Source organism: Neofelis nebulosa, chromosome 3, assembly GCF_028018385.1.
Source record: "Neofelis nebulosa isolate mNeoNeb1 chromosome 3, mNeoNeb1.pri, whole genome shotgun sequence".
Classification (NCBI taxonomy): Eukaryota; Metazoa; Chordata; class Mammalia; order Carnivora; family Felidae; genus Neofelis; species Neofelis nebulosa.
This window is the reverse complement of record NC_080784.1, coordinates 168,189,861-168,212,294: the sequence shown is the minus strand read 5'-3', so window position 1 is coordinate 168,212,294 and position 22,434 is coordinate 168,189,861. Positions and strand designations below refer to the sequence as shown.

General features: G+C 36.6%; 1 long non-coding RNA gene across 1 annotated transcript in view; it reads left to right on the top strand.

Moving 5' to 3' along the window:
• Positions 1–201: 201 nt before the first annotated feature.
• The window catches only part of LOC131507638 (uncharacterized), a 64,134-nt gene continuing 41,901 nt past the window's right edge, over positions 202–22,434 (top strand). The window contains exon 1 of the long non-coding RNA XR_009259604.1: positions 202–309. This is a non-coding gene — a long non-coding RNA (uncharacterized LOC131507638). The remainder of the gene's footprint in view (positions 310–22,434) is intronic.

Here is a 22,434-nt window from a genome sequence, read left to right as displayed (position 1 = left end):
GCAATTGTACATATGAGTTACTTTTATTTTTATTAATTTTTCCAATTTTCCCCAAACATGGCCATAATATCTATTCATTGTGGAAATTTTAGAAAATAGAAGCAAGTATTAAAAACTAAAAAGTATCTTAAATCCCAAATGTTCAAGAAATTACTATGACAATTTTGTTTTTATGCCTACTTTTCCTAAGTATTTAGGAAATCCAGAATCTAAGCTGTCAGTGTGGAGGTTGGTGTGGGGCTTGAACCCATGGACCGTGAGATCATGACCTGAGCTGAAGTTGGGTGCTCAACCAACTGAACCACCCAGGTACCCCTTAATATTTATTTTTTACATATTTTTATTCAATGTATGTATAATAACAAGCAATTGTTAGGGTCTGCTACTCAGTTTCCTCATTTATAAAGTGGAATAAACATAGTACTTACAGCCTTTTTGTGAAAACAGAGTTTATGTATGTAAAATTCTTGGAACAATGCTTGGCACAAGAAAAGGCTAAATAAATATTATTTTTACTAGAATGTTTATTACTATTATCATTTATTATTATATATGCAAAGCACCATAAAATTAACATTACAAAAGACAATACACTTCTTTTATACCTTCCTTATACTACATGGTAAGTTTTCAACAGATATCAAGTCAATGCATGCAAAATGGAAAAGCGCATTGTGGAAAATTGAGATTTGGACACAGTAATTTCAGGGAAAATTTGATGTGTGATTGGACGTGTGAATGTATATGTATTTCAAAAAAAAAAAAACAGGAAGAATGAGGAATATATAAGCACCCTGCTTTTTTAAAAGTTTATTTCTTTAAGAGGGAGCGCGAGCGTGTGAGGGGCAGAGAGAAAAAGGGAAAGAGAGAATTCTAACCAGGCCCAGCACTGTCTGCACAGAGCCCAACATGGGGCTCAAACTCATGAACAGTGAGATCATGAGCTGAGCCGAAATCAAGAGTTGGACACTCAACCAACTGAGCCACCCAGGTACCCTAGCACCCTGCTTTTTTATGCATACAACCAACTGAGAAGATTTTGGTTGCTTATTCATAAAGGCGATAGGAATGAAAACAATAATAGCAACAACTAATAGTCTATACAAAAATTATCTAGAAACTTGAAAGAACATAGGATTGTAGGATGTTTATTTTCATGCCAATGCTAACCCTCTGTAACAAAGTCAATAAGAAGGGGTATGTGACAGAGTTGATAGGATTAGTGTGTAAGAAGGAATTTAGCTTGTAAAATATAAAAGAAGTTCCCTTTTCTTACAATGCCATAGGAAAAGCAGAAATTTCCCATAAGCTGAGAAATTTGGCAGAAGTGTTATTTGGAAAGAGGCCAGAAAGGAAGTTTCTTGAGATAACAAAGGATATCACTAAAGCACATACTAATTATCAATGCCCAGCTATTTTTAGGTGAAGTTTCCCCTGGAAGGTCTGCTCCCTTACATATTCTAGGTTATATACATTCTCTTGTGTTGCCAGGTTGTTTATCTGAATGCATTATTTTTAATATCCTTCATTCTTTCAATAGTTTATTTATTCAATAAGTATTGATTTAGCACTATTCTATGGCAAATATTGTGCTAGATATCCTGAGAATGTGTCTGTGGTAAATAATAATAATAATAACATCATATAATATATACCATATACAATAATGTATAACAATATATAATTATATGTAATAATAAATATTATTACCGTAAACTTTATAGAAACTTTACAGAGCACTTACTATGAGTCCTGTTGGGAATTTTTTGAAGCATTTGATTATCATAAACAAAAAATGTCAAGACAAGTATCATAATATCCCTGGTTTATAGGTGAAGAAATGAGTCACAGAGAGGTGAGTAACTCCCCCAAGTCCATAAGCCAGTAGATGTCATAGGTAGCATAACTCTAGTCTATACCTCTAGCCACCATGTTGAAGATGCCTCTGATGAGCATATATATGCTCTCAGAAAACTTATAGACAGGCACAAGGAACCAAATAGTTACAATAAAACATGACAAAAACTATGTTGGGGTATATTTAAGGTATGATGAGAACACATATACTAAGTATCCAACCTAAAGAATGAGAACAGAAAAGAGCCTATCTAAACTGAAGCCTGATGTATGAAGTATAATAATTGGATGTCAGGATGGGAAGCCAAAATGTTCCAGGAAGAGGAAACAACACGAAGTCCCCAAGGTAAGGGGGAATAAGATCTGGTCCGTTCGAGAAATGAAGTAAAGTTGATTGGACCTGAAGGGGAGAGATGATGAGGACGAGCCCAAAGATTGAAGAAAACAAAGTCAGGAGCTAGAGCTGCAGACCCAGTTCTTCTCTTACAGGTCTGTCCAAAGAGGTGATGTCTGACTCGCCCTCCAGAGCTCCAGTTGTAATAAAAAGCGCATGCATATTTGAATGGGCCACTACCCTGCCAAGCAGAACCATTCGGGGCTAGGACAGGAAGAACTTCTAGGAGGATTGATTAAGAGAGTGGGGTTTGGATGCCCTTTTTAGATGTCAGAGTGAGTGAAAAAGTTAAAAGTGATATGAGGAATGATTTTAAAAGGAGCTGAGTAAAGGAAAGGCTTTCAAGAAGAAAGTCAATATTCTCTAAGACTGCAGAAGCATTTGATGGAGAGAGTAATAACAGAACAGCAAAAAGAGAGAAAACCAGTTAAACATAAAGCAGCAAAAATCCAAATTCAGGTCAGAGAATTTGTCTATATCATTAAGGTAGAAAGTACAAAGAAAATGTGAGACAAGAACAAAATATCAGACAGAAAACACAGAATAGGCAAAGAAGAGAAAGTTAGAATTAGTTTTAACATATTAAAAAATGGACAATAAGGTGGAAGAGAAAGAGAGATCAGAAATGAAGGAAATGTTCCTTAAGAAAGAAAAGCAACGTGTGCCAATGCCAAGGAATTAATCAAGAAGTCAAAAATTATTCTACAGCAAACCTATCAACTTAAAAATTGCACAGAGGGGCGCCTGGGTGGCGCAGTCGGTTAAGCGTCCGACTTCAGCCAGGTCACGATCTCGCGGTCCGTGAGTTCGAGCCCCGCGTCAGGCTCTGGGCCGATGGCTCGGAGCCTGGAGCCTGTTTCCGATTCTGTGTCTCCCTCTGTCTCTGCCCCTCCCCCGTTCATGCTCTGTCTCTCTCTGTCCCAAAAATAAATTAAAAAAATGTTGAAAAAAAAAAAATTAATAAAAAAAAAAAAAAAAAATTGCACAGAATAATTAGGTAGAGTTTGGTGTTTCTCTTGGGTTTGATATTTGATGGTTCTCTGCTGAGTCTTTCAGCTCTTTAAACAAAAGGTGTTCTAAAAAACCTTTGGATTACAGGTATATTAATAAAAGATGAAAAGGTCAGTACAGGAAAATTACCAATAATACTTATGAAAGAGAGGGGAGAAACATTAGAACCTAGAGACCACTAACGTAACTGAATGAACACTGGTCACAAGACTTATGTAGACATCTCATTGCAAAGGTTGGCTCGGCAGAAGGCATGACACACGGGGCAAATGATGTGCCACAGAGATACAAAAATAGCTCATTGTGAATTTCAGAGGAGATCTGAAACAGGACAAAATAGGGAGGTGGGAAAAGTTATTAATTAGCTTATTCAAAAATATGGCTTTGATGATTAACTATAATAATTCTTCCCTTAAATCCCAAACCAAAATAGTGTTTGCCAGATAAGCTGCTAAAATAAGCGAGGATGTTATATATCAAAGTGACCCACATTCTAATGCTCAATGGGTGGAGGAAGAAATAAATTAATGTGCCAAAGAGAGTGAGGCAAGTCTACCCACACAGGCCTTTCTTTTCATGTGTGCTTTGCAGACCCTCTCAAAAGAAAATAAATAACAAATCAGAGAGAAGACAAATGGGAATGATTAAAAAAAAAGAGATGCTATCAGAGGTTAGTTAATAAGCCTAGGTGCCTTATGCAGATAACATCATTTTGACAATAGCAGACAAACCCGAGACGTGAATATTTAAAATCGATAAAGCCCAGGAGAGCTGGGACAAGAGGGACAGTGCTATCAAATGAGACAGAGGGAGATGATACTGAAAAGCTCAGAGTGCAGGCTGGGCCACTGGCGATTCTTGACTTGCTTTGGAGAGGGAAAAGACGCAAACTGGCATTAGTGCAATGAAAATAAGAGAACAGACGAAAATAAACAGAGGGGATTTGAATGTTATTTGGAAGCCGGATACATATAATTAAGCACTGCCAAGTGCCAATTCGTGTTTCCACATCACTGTTCCCACCACTGTGTGCAGCTCCTTCATTAAACAGTCATTTTATTTATTTTTATTTATTTATTTAATTTTTTAAATATGAAATTTATTGTCAAATTGGTTTCCATACAACACCCAGTGCTCATCCCAACAGGTGCCCTCCTCAGTGCCCATCATTTGAAGTTCTCATAGCACAACGGGGGCAAGAAAACTTAACAGGAGGTTTTGTATGTCTCATGAGAAGATGATCAATGTCAAAGTACTTTATCAGTCCGTGTTTTAGTCTTTCAAATACGTGAAGGCAGAAGGTGGCAAAAAGTGGGCCAGATGATGATGCACAGCACAGTGGGAAAGCACCCGCTTTGTCAGGCGCAAAGCCCCTTTGACATCAGGTTTTACGATCTCAGCTGCAGGGCTGGGCCACTTAACTCACAGCTCTAGTGTGTCTGCATCCTGAAGTTACGGTGAGCATTAAATGAGGTAATATATGCAAAGTGCTCCAATATGTTGGTAGATTTTCAGAGAGGTAGAATTTGAAAATCTGAAGACTCAGAAAGGGGGGTTGCATGGGAAGACAGCATTGAAATAATAAAACAAATTGAAGAATTTAATGTTGAGAGGTTTAGAAATGTTTTTAGGTAGGTCCTGGAAATCATGGTGATGTGGAATGTTTTGCATAAAACAAAAACAAAAAACACAGAAACACCTCCCAAGCATGAGAAACGTGAGGAGACAATGCAACAACATAAGAAGGCTTTTGGAGACACTCCTTTAAGCAGGGGTGGTTGGGCAGGGGGAGGCTGGAGGAGTGGAAAACTCTCAATGGCAACTATAGTGTTGATGGGGGCAATATTCAAAGAGAATAGCAAAGAGCAGAAAGAAAAAAATTATTATTCATTCCTTCATTCGTGCGTTCATTCATTCACTTATAGATTTGACAAATATTTACTGTGCTAACCATGCTGAAATAGTTAAAAGAAATAACTGAGAAAAGAAATTACATTCAAAAAGGAGATTAAGAGCACACACACATTTGTTCGCATTAATTAAATCATGATACATGAGATGCCGATTATAGGAGGATAAGAATCTTCATCAAGAAATTTACAGGGCTCCTGGTTGCCTCAGTCCGTAGAGCATGCAACTTTTGGTCTCAGGGTCTTGAGTTTTGAGCCCCACGCTGGGTGTAGAATTTACTTTAAAAAATGAAAAGGTGTTCATGCCTTTATAAAAAAAAAAAAGAAAAAAAAAAAGAAAGGAAGAAGAAATTTAGGGCACTACATATATGACAGCCTCGTGTGAAATCCCTGGTCCGATTTTCACAAATTTGAGAGAATATTTTAGTTGGTCTGACTCAACCCGCAACTCGCACTTGGGGAATAGAGAGGGAGGCATGCTTCACAGAGGTTTTTGGTTTGCCTTTGAGGTGCTTTGAACATCCAGAGTTCATAGCTTTGATGGAAGAGAAGGAGCAGAAATGTATGAATGTAACGATGGTTAGCGCTGCTTCCGAACAACGTCTAAGAGGTCAGCTAGGTATGAATCATGCATAAATAAACTTGAAACTATTCACCCATGATAGATATAAGAGATCTTTGAAAGATATAAATTATAAAAATTATAAGAGATTATTATTTGCTACTGGTCCATGAACTACTCAAGGGCCAGGCTTTTTCATATTTATCTGTACCTACACAGCTAGCTCCCAGCACAGTGCCCTGCACAGACATGGCATTTAGTATTTGTTGAACTTGAGTACTTGTTTGTCTTTCAGTGACCCTATTTACTTATGCCTTTACACCATACACTTTGTAAACGTTTTTCATGGGTATGCCTAGGCTAATAAATTAAATCCCAGAACACTCTGGGAACATATTTCTAGCTAACAAGAGGAAGCTGAAGTTCTATTTTCTCCGATCTTTCTCCAATGGAAACATTAAGAAATATTTCCCAAAATTAAAAAAAAAAATTGGACAAAATATTGACTTGTCAGGCAGCATCATTGAGTTAATCAAGTTAAGTGCTACTTTAAAGATTTCTTCCCACCAAAGCAAAACTAAACAAGAACAAATAAAACAAGCATTACTGCATTTAAGAAAGACTTATAATGTCAAGATGACATACAGTTTCTGTAATTATAACATTGCTATCACTCAGCAAGTGGCTGAATAAATTAGAAATAGAGCACGATATTACCCATTTTTTTAAAATAACGCAACACAAAACGTTGCCAAGATACTGAGCTTTCATCATCTCTAACGCTTGTTCTCCTGGTTACTTTTGTTCTGTCTACCCTATGTGACAATGTTTGTTGCTATAGTTAAATCCAATTCTCATTTTTAGTGCGGTTGCGTGCTGCTGAGATGCACAAAAGGGTAACAACACTGTGTCTTCAGGCAAAATTCCTCTACCAGGGTGCAACTTAAGCTCTTTTCCCAGAGTAATTTTTCAAAGTTGAAATGGTATCAAGAATGCTTAGCTTGTGCCAAGTTTTTTTCAAGTAAAAATATATTCTCACTTACCTAGTAATTGTGTTATAAGGTAGAGAATTCTCCTTCTCTCCCTTATGTATTACTTCCATATAATGTGTAATATGCAGTACTGATTGCGTATTGAAATTTTGCCTAAGAGGAGTTACTACTTAATATATCTCATCTTCATAAAGACTTTATCTTTGTTTTTTTTTTCAATATATGGAATTTATTGTCAAATTGGTTTCCATACAACACCCAGTGCTCATCCCAAAAGGTGCCCTCCTCAATACCCATCACCCACCCTCCCCTCCCTCCCACCCCCCATCAACCCTCAGTTTGTTCTCAGTTTTTAAGACTCTCTTATGCTTTGGTTCTCTCCCACTCTAACCTCTTTTTTTTTTTTTTCCTTCCCCTCTTCCATGGGTTTCTGTTAAGTTTATCTTTGATCGTGGGTTTAACAACCTTGAATTCAGTTTACATATTTAAGGAATTAAGAGCTTAAAAGGAGGATGGACCCAGATAAGTAAATCACAATAGCTATCTCTGAGAAGTGGAATCTGTAAGGCATATATTATAGATAGATACATAGATAGATAGATAGATAACTTATCTATCTATATCTATTTCCATATCTATATCTATCATCTCTATATATAGAGAGATAGTAAAATAAATATATATATGTATGTCTTTATATGTAATTTAGTGACACACACACACACATATATATAAGGCTATATTTGTAATTCATATCAAAGATGTTTTTCTATACTTCCAAATTTTCTCTACTAAATTGCTTTTTTGTTCCAGAAAAACAGTAATACATATTGAAAAACCACAGTTTTAAAACTGGCATAATCAGAGTCTAAGGTGTTTTGGAGACAAATTCCCCCCTATTGAAGAAAGAGGTGAAAGGCATGGAGATAGGAATTAGCCAATGGCTAAGAAGGGTAAGAAGAAAGCAAAGCAGTGAATCATGATAAATCAGCTTTAACGGAGATGTTACCTTCTTTAATTTCCTTCTCCATGCCTTTCTGTATTGTACCCTACTATTAGAAAATATTCACACTTCATCATCATTACTGTCCATCATCTTTTTCAAGCCTCAGTTCACAAGACACATGTCCATCATTGTTTCATCAGATGAATAGAAATGCCTTTTTTGGGAAGCCTATCCTGAATAATTCCATCCTATTTTTAAATCCAATACTTAGTTAAAAAAAAAGTCAAGGTTAGAGAAAACCCAGATTCATATCAGTATCTGTGTGCCAAGGTATGACGCAGCTGCCAGCATTTAATGAGTCTCTGAGCTACATCTCAGGTCAACTTCATAGAATTGTAGGGCTTAGACCAAGAAAGATAATGGTGTCATTGTGTCCTCAGATTGTATGCTCACTTTTGAAGTATTATGACTGTCACAATTCAAACATGTTCATAGAAGAAGGACCAAAATGGTAATGATCTGGAACTCTGAAGAAAGTAGACATATTTAACCCAAAATAAAGAAGATTTGCTACATGTGATCTCTTCCTTCATGTATTTGAAGGATGTTCATGTGAAAGAAGGAATAGAAATGTTATTTATGTTTCTGAAAGGAAAGTGCTAGGACCAGTGGGGAGGAAGTGATAATAGATAAGTTCTCAGCTCAACATGAAGGAGAACTTTCTGGTAATTGGATATAATGTTAAAGAAAAATTATCTTGGCACTTGTTAAAATGGTAAGAAAGACTTCTGTCGAGACTACTGCAAAGCAGGTATTGAACAGGGGAGAGAGATTAGGCTCAACTCCAAATACGACAAAGACAATTGGGGGTTTATAACCAAAAAGAAGAGTGAGGGGGTCAGTATTTGGAAAACTGCTAAGAGGAGACATGCTTATTAAACTTACTTAATAGGATTCTTACAGAAGGCGGACCAGAGGGATTAGATATAAAGGGTGGGGATGAGGGATTTCATCAGCTATCAGGGTGATGTTTACCAAGGGTGGGGAATTCTCGACAAACTGACTTGACAGAATTCTTGCTGCAACTGGACTTAGCACAGATGGACAAGAAACCTAGTTGAGAAGAGGGGTCAAAGAAGCCTAACTAAAATTTAGTCAAAGAGTCTTTGTCAATAATAGTAATACTAATGATAGTAATAATATCATCTTTTTAAATAAATGATAACACTGAGGCTTACAGAGGTTAACCAACTGTCAACCATGGACTTCTCCCACCCATCTGCTAAAGAATTCCTGAATTGTATAGGAGGTAAAGAGATTGCTGAGGTATGTTCTAACTTTAAGTGCCCATGGCTTTATGATTCTACTGTGATGATCGCTTTCATTTTTAATCTGGGCCAGAAGGAATCTTAAAATAATCTAACTTTTTTCCGCATCCTTTCAACACTAGTTATTTCTTGTCTTTTTTTTTTTTTTTTTTTTTTTTTTTTTTTACAATAACCATTCTAACAGGTATAAGGTGGTATCTCATTGTGGGGAGCATGGTGACTATAGGTAATAATTATTGTGACTCTAGTTAACAATGTAGATATAGGTGCAAGAGCTCCATGGTTGACCATTGGAGCTCTAGGGTTATGCCTTTCTGAGTGTGAATCCCTGCTCACTAGCTAAGTGACCTTAGGAAGGTTAATCTCTGTAAAATAATCAATGCATAGATACAAACATAAAAAACACCCTCATTTTATTTAAAATTTTTTTTCTTGTGAAATGCAATTCAATCAGTAATTTTCAGGGAATCGATAGGATTATTATTTTTTTATTGAAGTATAGTTGACACACAATGGTACATTACTTTCGGGCATACAACATAGTGATTTGACAATTCTATACTGGCTGCTATGCTCCCCACAAGTATAGTCAGCATCTGTCACCATACAATGCTATTACGATACTATTAACTATATTCCCTACGCTGAGTCTTTCCTCCCCATGACTTAATTCATTCTATACTTGGAAGCCTGTACCTCCCACTCCCCTTCACCCATTTTGCCCATCCCTCCAACTTCCTTACCAGTTGACAACCATCAATTTGTTCTCTATATTTATGGGTTGGTGTCTGCTTTTTTTTTGTAACACTCTCTTTTTAGAAGTGATAAAACTGAAACTAAGAAACATAAGATGGATTGTTGATGATCACATAGTAGGTTTGTTACAGAGCAGAGAATAGGGAAAGTCCATGGACTCATGCGTCTGAAATTATGCTTGTCTATTATTTTGTAATTATCTAACCCATACCCAAACATCTTAGTGACTAATTTTGCTTAAACAGTATGTCTTCACTCTTGCAGAAGTATAAGAAAGTGCAGCATTGCCGAACACAACTCAGACAAAGGATTCTTGACTTTCAAGATCCTCAGAAATTTGGTCTTTAACTGTCCTTCAGAGTGGATGGATTTTTTTTTCAATGTTAGGGAAAAAAAAGTGATCTGAAGGATTTTTCCACTAATGTATTAACTCCTTAATTGGTCCAGGATATCTGCATTTTAAAAGATGACCTACTGATCCAAATGAAGCTGGAAGAGGAGTTTCAGTTGGTATGACTTTGCCATTTAAGTGAAAGGAGCTATTTTGGGGATAGAGATATCTCCTACCGTGCAGAAGAAATGAAATGGCTCATCTTCCTCCATACTCCCAAGTTATTGATCCAGAAGCCTAAGAACCACACACACCCCACATTTTCTTATCACAGCTGGCTTTAAACATACTGAGATAATTCCAGGCTTTGTAAGCTCTTCTTAAATTCAGCTCTTCCTAGATTATTTTATTCACCCAGGGGTTATGCTATGCATGTATGGAGTGTTTGGGGTTCCAATCAGCTGTGTCAATAGGAAATTGCTGGAGTTTCATTTGGCATCTCCTTGGGGGTCAGCTAGAGTCTGGAGAACTGGACCAGCAGCACAGAAGACCCCTGCACAAGATATGAAGCAACGTCTGCTTATGTATGTTCACTTTCATGTATTGTTAATCAGGAAACCTAATTTCTAGGTTCAGTTAAACAAACAAACTCTTTAGGTCTGCTTTTCCAAAGTGAAGTATGATAGTTTATGAAGCTAAATTGTTTAGGCAATCTTGGGGAAAAGAAAACAACTAAGAACAACGGCAATAAATTTCATGTTTCTTTATTTTGTACCTAATAAATAATGTATTATGTTTTGACCAAAATCCAAACATTTGCTGGTAATTTCACAGTGCTGGATTGAAGTAAACAAAAATAATTTGCAAAGGCCTACTGGAAGAATGGAAGCTAAAATGTTATTTTTAATTATAGCTTAAATTATTCCTAATAACTTAAGCAAGAACAGGAATAACACTGGAGAAAAGCTTTTACAACATTGTGACAAAAGATTACAAGTCGAGCTTTGTTAAAATATGTGACTCATAGGAACATGGGATAAATTATGCTTTTCCAGCCCTAGTGATGCTCAATTTCAAAGCTACAAGATACTTTATATTTTGGATCGGGTGAAGAAAGGGCTGCACAGGAGCTTTGTTATTGTCTCAGGGAACTGGTTCTCAAAAGCAATAGAGAAATAAGTCTGAAGCATTCCCTGTGAACAAACGATCAGTGTTTCTGTCCAATATAGTAAGTGGACTTTGTGCAGAGAATGGGGAAGTCAGGAAGTCAGTCCAGAGTGGAAGTTATCTCTTGAAGAGTTAGATTTCTCTGATTCTTACATTATGCTTTCTTCAGGAATAATTAGAGAAACTTAGAGGACTTAGAAAATGATGAGAATGTATATATGCTGTTATTTTCAAAAGAATGGATGATTGGTAGAAAATCAGTTAGCAAAGTGGAAAGAACCCCAAGTTCGGAGTAAAAGAATTGATCTGGTTTGAGCTCGGGCTATGCCACATTCTATTACTGAAACTTTGACAAAATTAACTCTTCCCCCTCTCCTCTTCAGTTTATCTCATTTGTGGGGGGAAAAAAAGCCAATATTACTTTTTGCATAGTTTTGTTGTAAGAATCATATGAAATACTATAGATGAATCATAAATGATGAAGAGTTATGCTGAATCACTTACTGGATTTTTGGAAGTATTTATTTTATTGTGAGACATTCCAGTATTTGAAATGGTAGGAACTAGAACAGATAGATAGATAGATATAGATATAGATATAGATATAGATATAGATATAGATATAGATGATATAGATATAGATAGATATAGATATAGATATAGATATAGATATAGATATAGATATATATTTAGTGACATTTTGTTTAAAATGCTACCCCTCAATTTGCTTCTTATAATGGCCACACCTCCCTTTTTCCTTGTTTCAAATTCAACATTTATCACTTCCATTCTAAATATAGTGGTTTAGGGTACTGGTTCTGAATCCAAACTCATGAGTTAGACTCTCACTTCTGCCACTTAGTAGTGACCTATGTTAATTTATTTTACTTTTCACTGCCTTATGTTTCTTCTCTATAAATGGGGATAGTAATAACACTACTTAACCAATAAGGTTATTTAGAGGATTCAATGACATAATATATGTCAAGTTCTCAGTACAACGCTTCACACATACATGTTGGGACCAATACATGTTGGCTATTTTCATTATTTGCACACCAGATGACATAGTCAAATAAAGTAAAAACACTTATCCCACCTAAAGGCAACTTGATCCTCCCACCTGTGTCCCCCAGCCCATCCATGTTTTATTCTTAAAAGACCCTGCTTCTTCCTATGCTTCTCTCCTTTTCTCTTTTCTGAGAACCTTTGATTTTCAATGCTTATTGTATGCTTGCTATCTTTAAATCTCATGAGGTTCTCAATTCTTCATTACTAAATGACTCTTTCAATAGACTCTGAGAATTGATACTTCTAATGAATGTTTTTCTATCCTCTTTATTGTTCTCTATCATGGCTCGGATAATTCTAATTAAACTATCTTTGGGGGAAAAGTTAATTCTGTGCTAATATATGTATGTCGGATACATGTGTATCTAATTTCATGCTTCTGTAACTTCTCTGCCTCCTTCCACCCCCCCCCAACTGTAACTTCTCTCTTAAACTTCTTTTATTTTTGTACCCTTTTATTCAAGGTAACTCATTCATTTTCTTGGCTTTAGTGATAATCCCTATGAAGATGACTCACATATCATATTTCTATCATGGGACCCTATCTCCGTTCCAGGCAGTAGGCTCCCCAACTTTCCACTGAAGGGTTTATCTCAAATAATAAATAAAAATAACATATTTACTCCAAACACAAAGTTTTCACTCAAAATTAGCCTTGTCTTCCAATTTACCTGTCCCTATTCCTGGCATTTTCATTGTCCCAGCTCCTTAGATTTGAAACTATAAAGTTATCTTTGACTCACTCCTTACCTCTATTCTCTATATTCTGTAAAGATAGAGAAATCCATAGTTTTACTGATAGAGAATTATTTTGGTCTTCACCTTCTTCCTATTTCCACTGTTATGGGCCACATTTTACTCATAATCAAATGATAATTACAGCTCTTTCTTTAGCTTTTCCAGAATTTCCGTTGCTTTGTCACCCAGTTTTTATAATTAACAGCCAAATTAGTTATCATTACATGGGTTTTTATCTTGTGAGCCCCTGACTGAAAGCCTAAACGTCCATCAGTGTTACTATTTCAAGTCTAAACTCCTGTGCCTGGTTTTCAGATTCCCCACTGCCTAAAGAAGACCTATATACATGTGTTCATACCTCACTTCTTTGTAACACTTCTGTTCTACCCAGGCTTACCTCTTCATTTCTCCTCAAAAACATTTTGCTGCATTCTTTAACCATATCAGCTATTGTTATATGAGAATGTATCTTTCTTTCCACCAGGGCAAACTCTGCCACTCTTGTGATAGTGTCAGCTTGTGTAAGTTATACTATTGTAATACACACTTCCTAGTTCTTAGTGGTTTACAAAAACAAAAGTTTATTTCTCACGCATGCTGTGCTAATCTCAGTTGCTCTGAGATTCTCTGTACATAATCTCTATGCTAGTCTCAACCTGATAGAGCAGTCTCACGTGGGACAATGACATTCTTCTTGCAGAGGGTACAAAAAGCAACATGGGTTATTAAAGCTTTTGCTCAAACTGTAACATTTTATATCCGTTCACATTTCTCTAGACAAAGTAAGTCATTTGGTGAAGCTTGGTATCCATAGGATGTCAGTAATCTGGACTACAACTGAAGGGTTTTGATGTGTGCATATTACAACATGAAAAGGATGCCTTTTCACATGAAGAGGCACAGAAAATCCTATGGCTAAGCCTGGTGTCAACAGAACTGGGATGTATAATACTTCCATAAAGAGGAGCAGCTAATATTTTGAAATTTTATCAAGTCTATTACAGTTTACTCTCTTTGTCACAAATATTTACTTTTGTCTGCCCACAAAATATACTTACTTCCTCTTCAAGAAAGGTAATTCAACATTCAACACACAAGATCAACACTCTAATCTTATGATATTCTGTATCTACATCAGGTCAAGATATGGTTCCTCTCGATTTATATATTTATGAACTAAAATATGCCCACAACATACCCTATGGTAGTAGGGGGACATAAAAACTAGTAAGTATTCAAATTTAGAAAGGAAAAAAGAAACAGCATATGACAGCGATTGGTCAACAGCAATGTTCAAAAGTTGCTAGAAGGAAGTTGTGAGGCATGCTACCATGGAGAGGAAGTGAGATCTGAATCAGACCCTGGGTCTACTCCTTCAAAGCAGCTCCCTGGTGCACTGTTCACTGTCTTTTCCAGGGCACACTGATTTACTTCTTTTATGAATTCATGGAGTACTAGTAAGTGTTATCACATTTTGTGTGTTTATTTTAAACATTCTGATCTTATTTCATATATATTAATATGATCTCTCCAAACAACTTGTAATCCCTTAATTTAGTGAGACTGAATCTTATCAGTGTTGCCAATGCATTATTATGCATGTAATAGCTTTTAGAACAAATTACTAAAAGTACAGTAGGGGCGCCTGGGTGGCTCAATTGGTTAAGCATCCAGCTTCGGCTCAGGCCATGATCTCCCATCTCAGGAGTTTGAGTCCTGCCCTAGGCTCTGTGCTGACAGCTCAGAGCCTGAAGCGTGCTTCGGATTCTGTGTCTCCCTCTCTCTTTATCCCTCTTCCCTCTCTCTGTCAAAAATAAACATTAAAAAATACAGTAAAAATACAAAACCATTTGTTTCAGGCTGAACCTTCCTAAGGATAAGTTGGTTCACCAAAAGAAGTTTCAAAAGTAACAACTTTATAAGAATTATGTATGTAAGAAAGGATGCAAGGGTACTTATAATAGGTTGGTGCTCAGTTTTTTATGTGCAGATGTGACCATTTGACCATGATTCTCCTGATTTCATGTAGCTTTTATAGGCCTGGGTTTTGTTTATGTTTTTGTTATGGAGACATTACTGGTACAGGAAAGTCCTAGGAACAGTCAGTAAAACACTAGGAGACAGTTGTCCTAGTACCTACCTGGCCCTCACCCTATATTGTGACTTTGAAAACTAATAACTTTATCCAGGGCTCCATTTGTAGGTTGGGGAAATTATACTCTGCCTTTTACTATTCCCAAAGTGTCATGAGACTACCTAAGATCACATAATCGACTGTTTTGAGTCCTTTACTCTCTGAATAAAGAACATTTCATTGTGATTATTAAAGTCAGGCCTAGATAAAGCTGTGAAGTAAGCAAATGTGTTTTTATATTCTTTGGTCTCCCAATGCATTTATATGAAGTTAGAAAAGAGAGAATAATGTACAAGTAATTATGTTTGGTTGTGTTGGTGATAGAGATGATTTTGGACAATGAGCCATTTATGACCCCTTCAAGAATGCCACCAACAATACTTCTTGCCATTTATGTAGCATAGAAAACTGCTTCCCCACACAATGCCGTGAGATAGACATTAAGAACTGTTAATGTATCAACAATAGCCAAACTATGGAGAGAGTCCAAATGTGCATCAATTGATGAATGGATAAAGAAGATGGGACACACACACACACACACACACACACACACTGGAATGTTACTCAGCCATCAAAAAGAATGGAATCTTGGGGCGCATGGGTGACTCAGTCGGCTAAGGGTCTGACTTCAGCTCAGGTCATGATTTCATAGTTTGTGGGTTCAAGCCCGTCATTGGGCTCTGTGCTGACAGCTTAGAGCCTGGAGCCTGCTTCGGATTCTGTGTCTCCCTCTCTCTTTGCCCCTCCCCCACTCATGCTTTGTCTCTCTGTCTCTCAAAAATAAAAACATTAAAATTTTTTTAAAAGAATGAAATCTTGACATTTGTAACAACATGGATGCAACTGGAGTGTATCATGCCAAGCAAGATAAGTCAGTCAGAGAAAAGATGAATACCAAATGATTTCATTCATATGTGGAATTTAAGCAACAAAACAGATGAACATGGGGAGGGAATAAAAAAGAGAGAGAAGACAACAAACCATGAGAGACTCTTAAAGATAGAGAACAAACTGAGGGTTGATGGAAGGGAGGTGGGTAGGAGATGGGCTAGATGGGTGATAGATATTAAGGAGGGCACTTATTGTGATGAGCACTGAGTGATGTATGTAAGTGATGAATCACTGAATTCTACTCTGGAAACCAATATTGCACTGTATGTTAACTAACTAGAATTTAAAGAAAAAAATTGAAAAGGGAAAAAAAGAATTGTTAATAGTACAAAGACTATACTATAAAATTCCCTAGAGACTGTCTTCTCTGTATCTCTGGAGGCCAGAGTATGATAAGGAGGCCTGAATTGATATGGAAAGAATAGCTTTTCATTAGAAAAATTAATATTTCCTTTCATTCCTTCATTTGTGACATCATCATCTGAAATGTGTAACAGCAGTGTTTTCTATTGTATACATATATGGTGGAAATGCTGCAAGGCAAATTAATAGTGTAAAAAGGTGTTAATGCATATGTTTAACACTTAGAATGGTAATGTGCACATAGAAATTAGAGATCCTGATGTCAGTTACAGGTTAGCTAAAATATCCCTTCCCCAAACACTATTATTGTTACCAGATCCTTAAATAAGTGTTTGTCCCAGATTTCTCACTTCCTCTTCATTCCAGACCTCTCTGCTCACTGTGTATATTTGTTGCTCTCTGACATCTACCTTCTTTGCATCTCTGAAATATATACCTGCTCTAATGATGTTATGCCTGCAACCTACCTCTTCTCTTCTTATCTATTAGTATGTACTCTGTAGCCAGATTTTGCTTCTCCAGTGCCTTATACTCACCTTAAAAATGTGCTGGAAATGTAGAATGAGTGATGCTTCTCAGCCATTTTCATATCAAGATACACAGACAAAAATGAGTTTTGCTAAGAATTGGTACATTATTTCACTCATTCATCCAATGAATACTTTTTAAGCATCTGCTCAAAACATCTGCCTGTCTACCAGGCACTCTTGCAACATCAAGATATGTCAATGTTCACAACACATCCCAACTCTCTTGTACTTTCATTCTTGTGAGACAGAATTGTTCTTCAAATGTATCCACCTTCCGTTAATGTCGGTGAGTCTATTCTCTGCATTGGGTCTGCTGCCCAAGCCAGGGTTAGGAACCAGGTAGCAGTTATGACGAATTGCTTCCTCATCATGCGGTCACTACTTTTGCCCAGTTCAGTTCTGATCTTGACGCTGCTACGCACCATTCTTTTTTTTTTTTTCTTTCAACGTTTTTTTTTTTTTTATTTTATTTATTTTTGGGACAGAGAGAGACAGAGCATGAACGGGGGAGGGGCAGAGAGAGAGGGAGACACAGAATCGGAAACAGGCTCCAGGCTCCGAGCCATCAGCCCAGAGCCTGACGCGGGGCTCGAACTCACGGACCGCGAGATCGTGACCTGGCTGAAGTCGGACGCTTAACCGACTGCGCCACCCAGGCGCCCCACCATTCTTGATTCATAGTGTGTGTGTGACTGAGCTCTTGAAAAAGGCACAGTGTTCTCTCATGGCTGGCCAAGAACAAGTGGCTGTCATCTATGCTGGTGTAAACAGGTATCTTGATAAATTGGCGTCTGGCAAAATAACGATGTTTGAGAATGCTCTCTTAGCTCATGCTGTCGGCCAACACCAAGCCTGCTGGGCAACTTCAGGACTAAAGGAAAGATCTCAGAACCGTCAGAGGCAAAACTGAAAGACATTATAACAAACTTTTTGGCTGGGGTTGAGACGTAAGCTCCTATGGGTTCACATAAAGTATCAGTTGTTTTTGCCATTGTTTCTTCTGGTAATCATTTCCATTTATAAGAAAGATCACTTGCATACTTCTGACATACAGTAATTATGTAAACATAAAGGTTCCATATCTTGGGTGAAAAAATACATAATGTCATGTTGTAATATTCTGAGGAAAATGGGAGGACTATGTAGCAGAATAGATGATATTTAGGAAGATGGCTATTATTTTAGATTGTATAAGACAGGAATAGCCTTCTGTAAAGGTGAATATTCAAACACATGCTTAGATACAGTAAAGGACATGAATCAAGAAATAATTCAACAAATGGTAACATAATAAGGAAAATAATTGAGGGTGATGATCTGAGTTTTATGTGCAGATAGTCTGGCATATAATTTTTAAAAGCCTTGCTGCTTCACTATAAAAATGTTTCTATTTGGTTGGAGGTGAAAATTGCCCAAAACCATCAAGTGAGAAGAATGTGGACAAGTCAATTCCATGTGTGAAAGTCTGTTATTTTGAAATTTTAGTATTTAAAAATATATATATTTTTTTATTTTTTAGAGACAGAGATCGCAAATGGGGGCGGGGGAAAGAGGGTGAGAGTGAAAGCATGGAGCTTGATGTGGGGTCCAATCCCACAACCCTGCAACCATGACCTAAGCTGAAAACCAAGAGTCAGACACTCAACCAACTGAGCCACCCAGGCAGCTCTAAAGTTTTAGTATCTTTACATTAATTTAAAAATCCATGTGGACACATAGATCCTCCCTCTACTCTCCAAATGTCTTTTGTAAGCATAACAAACATTTTAAGAACAGAGGCACCTGGGTGGTTCTGTCAGTTGAGCATCCGACTTTGGCTCAGGTCATGATCTTATGGTTTGTGGGTTTGAGCCCCATGTCGGGCTCTGTGTTGACAGCTCAGAGCCTGGAGCCTGCTTCGGATTCTGTGTCTCCCTGTCTCTCCTCCTCCCCTGCTCGCTCTCTCTCTCTCTCTTTCAAAAATAAATAAATGTTAAAAAATAAAAAAAATTTAAGAACAGTTCTTAAGGCAAGAAGTATGATTTGATAGAATCATAAAAATAAAAATGCCCTGTGGTAAAGAGTAACTAAATTTAAATAAATTTAGCAGTGACTTAAGACACATGAAAGAAATTACTGTGTCACAGATGTCTTATCCATGAGGAATATTCTAGAAAAATATATCATTAAGGCATGAAGACACCTTCTCCATAAATTTCCACAGTTGAGAAACAGCAACTATAATGTAGAAGAGTTAGTTTATCCATACCTTTAATAGTTTCATATGTTTTTAATATTAAAAAATTCTCTGGAGGTTCCCTTTATGCCTAGAATGTGGAGTTCTGGAGAAAGTGTTGCCACTACCTGGATAGCAACAAGAAACAACCAGATAGATAAACCACAAAATAAATTTTCCTTAGCACATCCAGGAGCTGAATTCCCAAATCACACAAGAAGCCTGAAATCCAAGGAGAGACAGGTTCTGCCAAGATAAAAACAAGACTGGCTTATCACAGACCAACAGACTATGAGAACAGATAGTGTCACTACACAAGCAAGTAGGGAGAAATCAGCTAACTTTTTATAAATGTATGAAGGCTTGGTATAGATTAATATGACTATGTAGAACTCCTAGAACTATGAAAACAAGGGACTTTGAACCCATAGGTAGACCTGTATCCATCCATGGACTGCCTTTGGGTACTCATAAGAAAGACTGAGGACAGGTGGAATGGGTCTCCTTTTTAATTGAAGGCATGCAGGAACATATTAGCTTCCCTTAGGAAAGTCACAAAACCCCATAACTTTCTCTCAAAAAACTTAAATCTCTGAAGAAGGGATAGCCAACTCTGTCACTACCAGGCATGGGAAAAAGCCCTTAACCCCAGGGGAAGACTCAGCTAATATCTCTGAGAACATTATCTTACACCAATACTAATAGAGGTTTTCTACATCTGGGGAAAAGCACAATACATCTGGGAAAATACACCAATACTAATAGAGGTTTTCTACATCTGGTGCTTAATACCTACCACAGACACAAGTCACAGTTTGGCTACCTACTATGGGAAGGATGAGCAGGAACATTGAAAGAAACCTGCTTCTGAGGCCACACAGAGCTTATCTAAGACTTGAAGGTGAACTATGTCACACAAGAGCAAGCACCAAGTACAAGCAGGAGTCTAACCTTGGAGGAGAATGAGTGGCGTGAGAGAACACCACTGTAACACAGGCATACAAGATGGCTGAAACTGAGAGTGGAACACAAACTTTGAGAGAAACCCTCCACCAGTGAACAACTGTCACTGCAATCATAGATTAATAGCATTGCCTTGGTAGGTGCACGGCCTTTTAGATTGCCAGGAATGTATCAGAGCTTATCATGGCCTTATGACCCAAAGCATCTCCATACCCCGCTTTTCTTTCCAAACTTTAGGTTAGTCTATTGATTACTCCAACTTTTATCTACTTCCCAAGGCAACAGCCACTAACATAATTGCCTGTAAAAGTTTTGAACATATGTCCCCTGAGTAGCTGCCTGATACTACAGGAATTGTGAGTAGGGTGAGCAAGCCCTTTGCAATGGTCCTTCAGGAAGCCACCAGAGAGGTAAAAACAAACAAACAAAAACAACAGCAACAAAAACCTAACTACATTTCTTGGCCCATGAGGTTTATTTTACTTCTTCCTGTACCCATACGCTGTTTTCTTTAGGGCCACTTATGAGTTAGAAAGCAGTAGATGGGGCCAGAGTGTGTTAGAAACCACAAAGCTCACTGTTCTTCACTGAGATTCAGTTGGGTTTTTTTTGATTAAACATCTCACAGGGTCCTATTGGCTTCGATTAATTTACAGAAGTCTGAAAAATTTGACTTTGCCAGTTTTTTTTTCCCATTGTTTTTATGTTAGTACAAACTTTTGGAGTTCTTTATTATGCCATTTTTGCTGACATCATCATGTCACAGGAATTTGGAGTCTGTAGTGCTCTGAAGAGGACCACAACAACAAGAAAACCCAAACATAGCTTAGTTCATAATTAGATTGACTCCATCATCCATATAAACTTCTTGAGGAAACTCATGTCCTTTCCAGCTATTAATATTTACCACATCATCACCTGTTCTACAAAAGATATTGTGTTCCATGTAAAAAAATTACAAGACACACAATAAAAAAAAAAAAACCATTGTCAAGAGACAAATCAACCAATAGCAAAGGACTCAAAGATGGCCAGATGTTGGAAGTATCAGGTAGAGAATTCAAAATAATCATGATTAATATGTTAAAGGTTTTCATGAGAGAAATGGATATCAAGAATGAACAAATGAGGATTTTTTCAGAACACTAGAAATGATAGAGAGGAATCAAGTGAAAATTAAAGAAATACAAAAACCTGATAACAAAGAACCAGAGTATCTGCCCTCAGCTCCTCAGTAGACCTGAAACTAAACAGCACACTTCTAAATAACCCATGGGTTGAAGTAGGAGTCACAAGGAGAATTAGAAAATAGATTTATTATTTTATTGAAAATTAAAATAATATATCAAAATTTGTGTGATGTGGCTAATGAATAGGAAAATAATACTGTCAAATGCTGATATTAGAAAATAAGTTTCAAAACAATGTCATTAACTTTCATCTTAAGAAACTAGAATGAGAAGAGCAAATGAAACTCAAGTCACACAAAAGGAAGATAATAATTAAGAAAAAAGTGGAAACAATAACATTAAAAAAAACAATAAAATAAATGAAACCAAATTGTGATTATTAAAAAATATCAGTATAATCATTAAACCTTAGCAGTATTGCTTAGGGAAAAAAGAATGTAAAAATAAATAATATTAGCAATAAAAAGGGGACACACCAGCAGGTCACCATAATATTAATAGATTAATCAGGGAGTATTATAAGCAATTTGATGTTAATAAATTCTGAACTTTAGATAAAATAGACAAATTTCTTGAATGACACAATACCAAAGATTATTCAAGAATGCATATATTACTAGAATCCTGTATTTCCAGAATAATTCTATATTTATTTAGGAAATTTAATCATAAGTTAATAATTTTCCACCACCAACTACCACAAAAACAAAAACAAGCCACAAAAACAATTCAAGGCCCAGATAGGTCAGTAGTGAATTTTATCAAACATTTAAGGAAAATAACATCAGTATACAAGCCTCCATAAAACAGAGGGTAAAGAACACTCCCAATACATTTTACAAGACCACTATTACACTGATACAGAAACCAGATAAAGATATTACAAGAAAAGAAAATACATACCAACATCCCTCATGAATATAGACCAAAAAAGCCTTAAACAATACTATAAATCTAAATCCAGAAAGGCATAAAACATCATGACAAGTGGGCATTATGTCAAGAATGCAGGAATGCATTTTCACATATGAAAATGAATCAATTTAATTTTACATTTAATAAACTGAAGAAGAAAAACATAT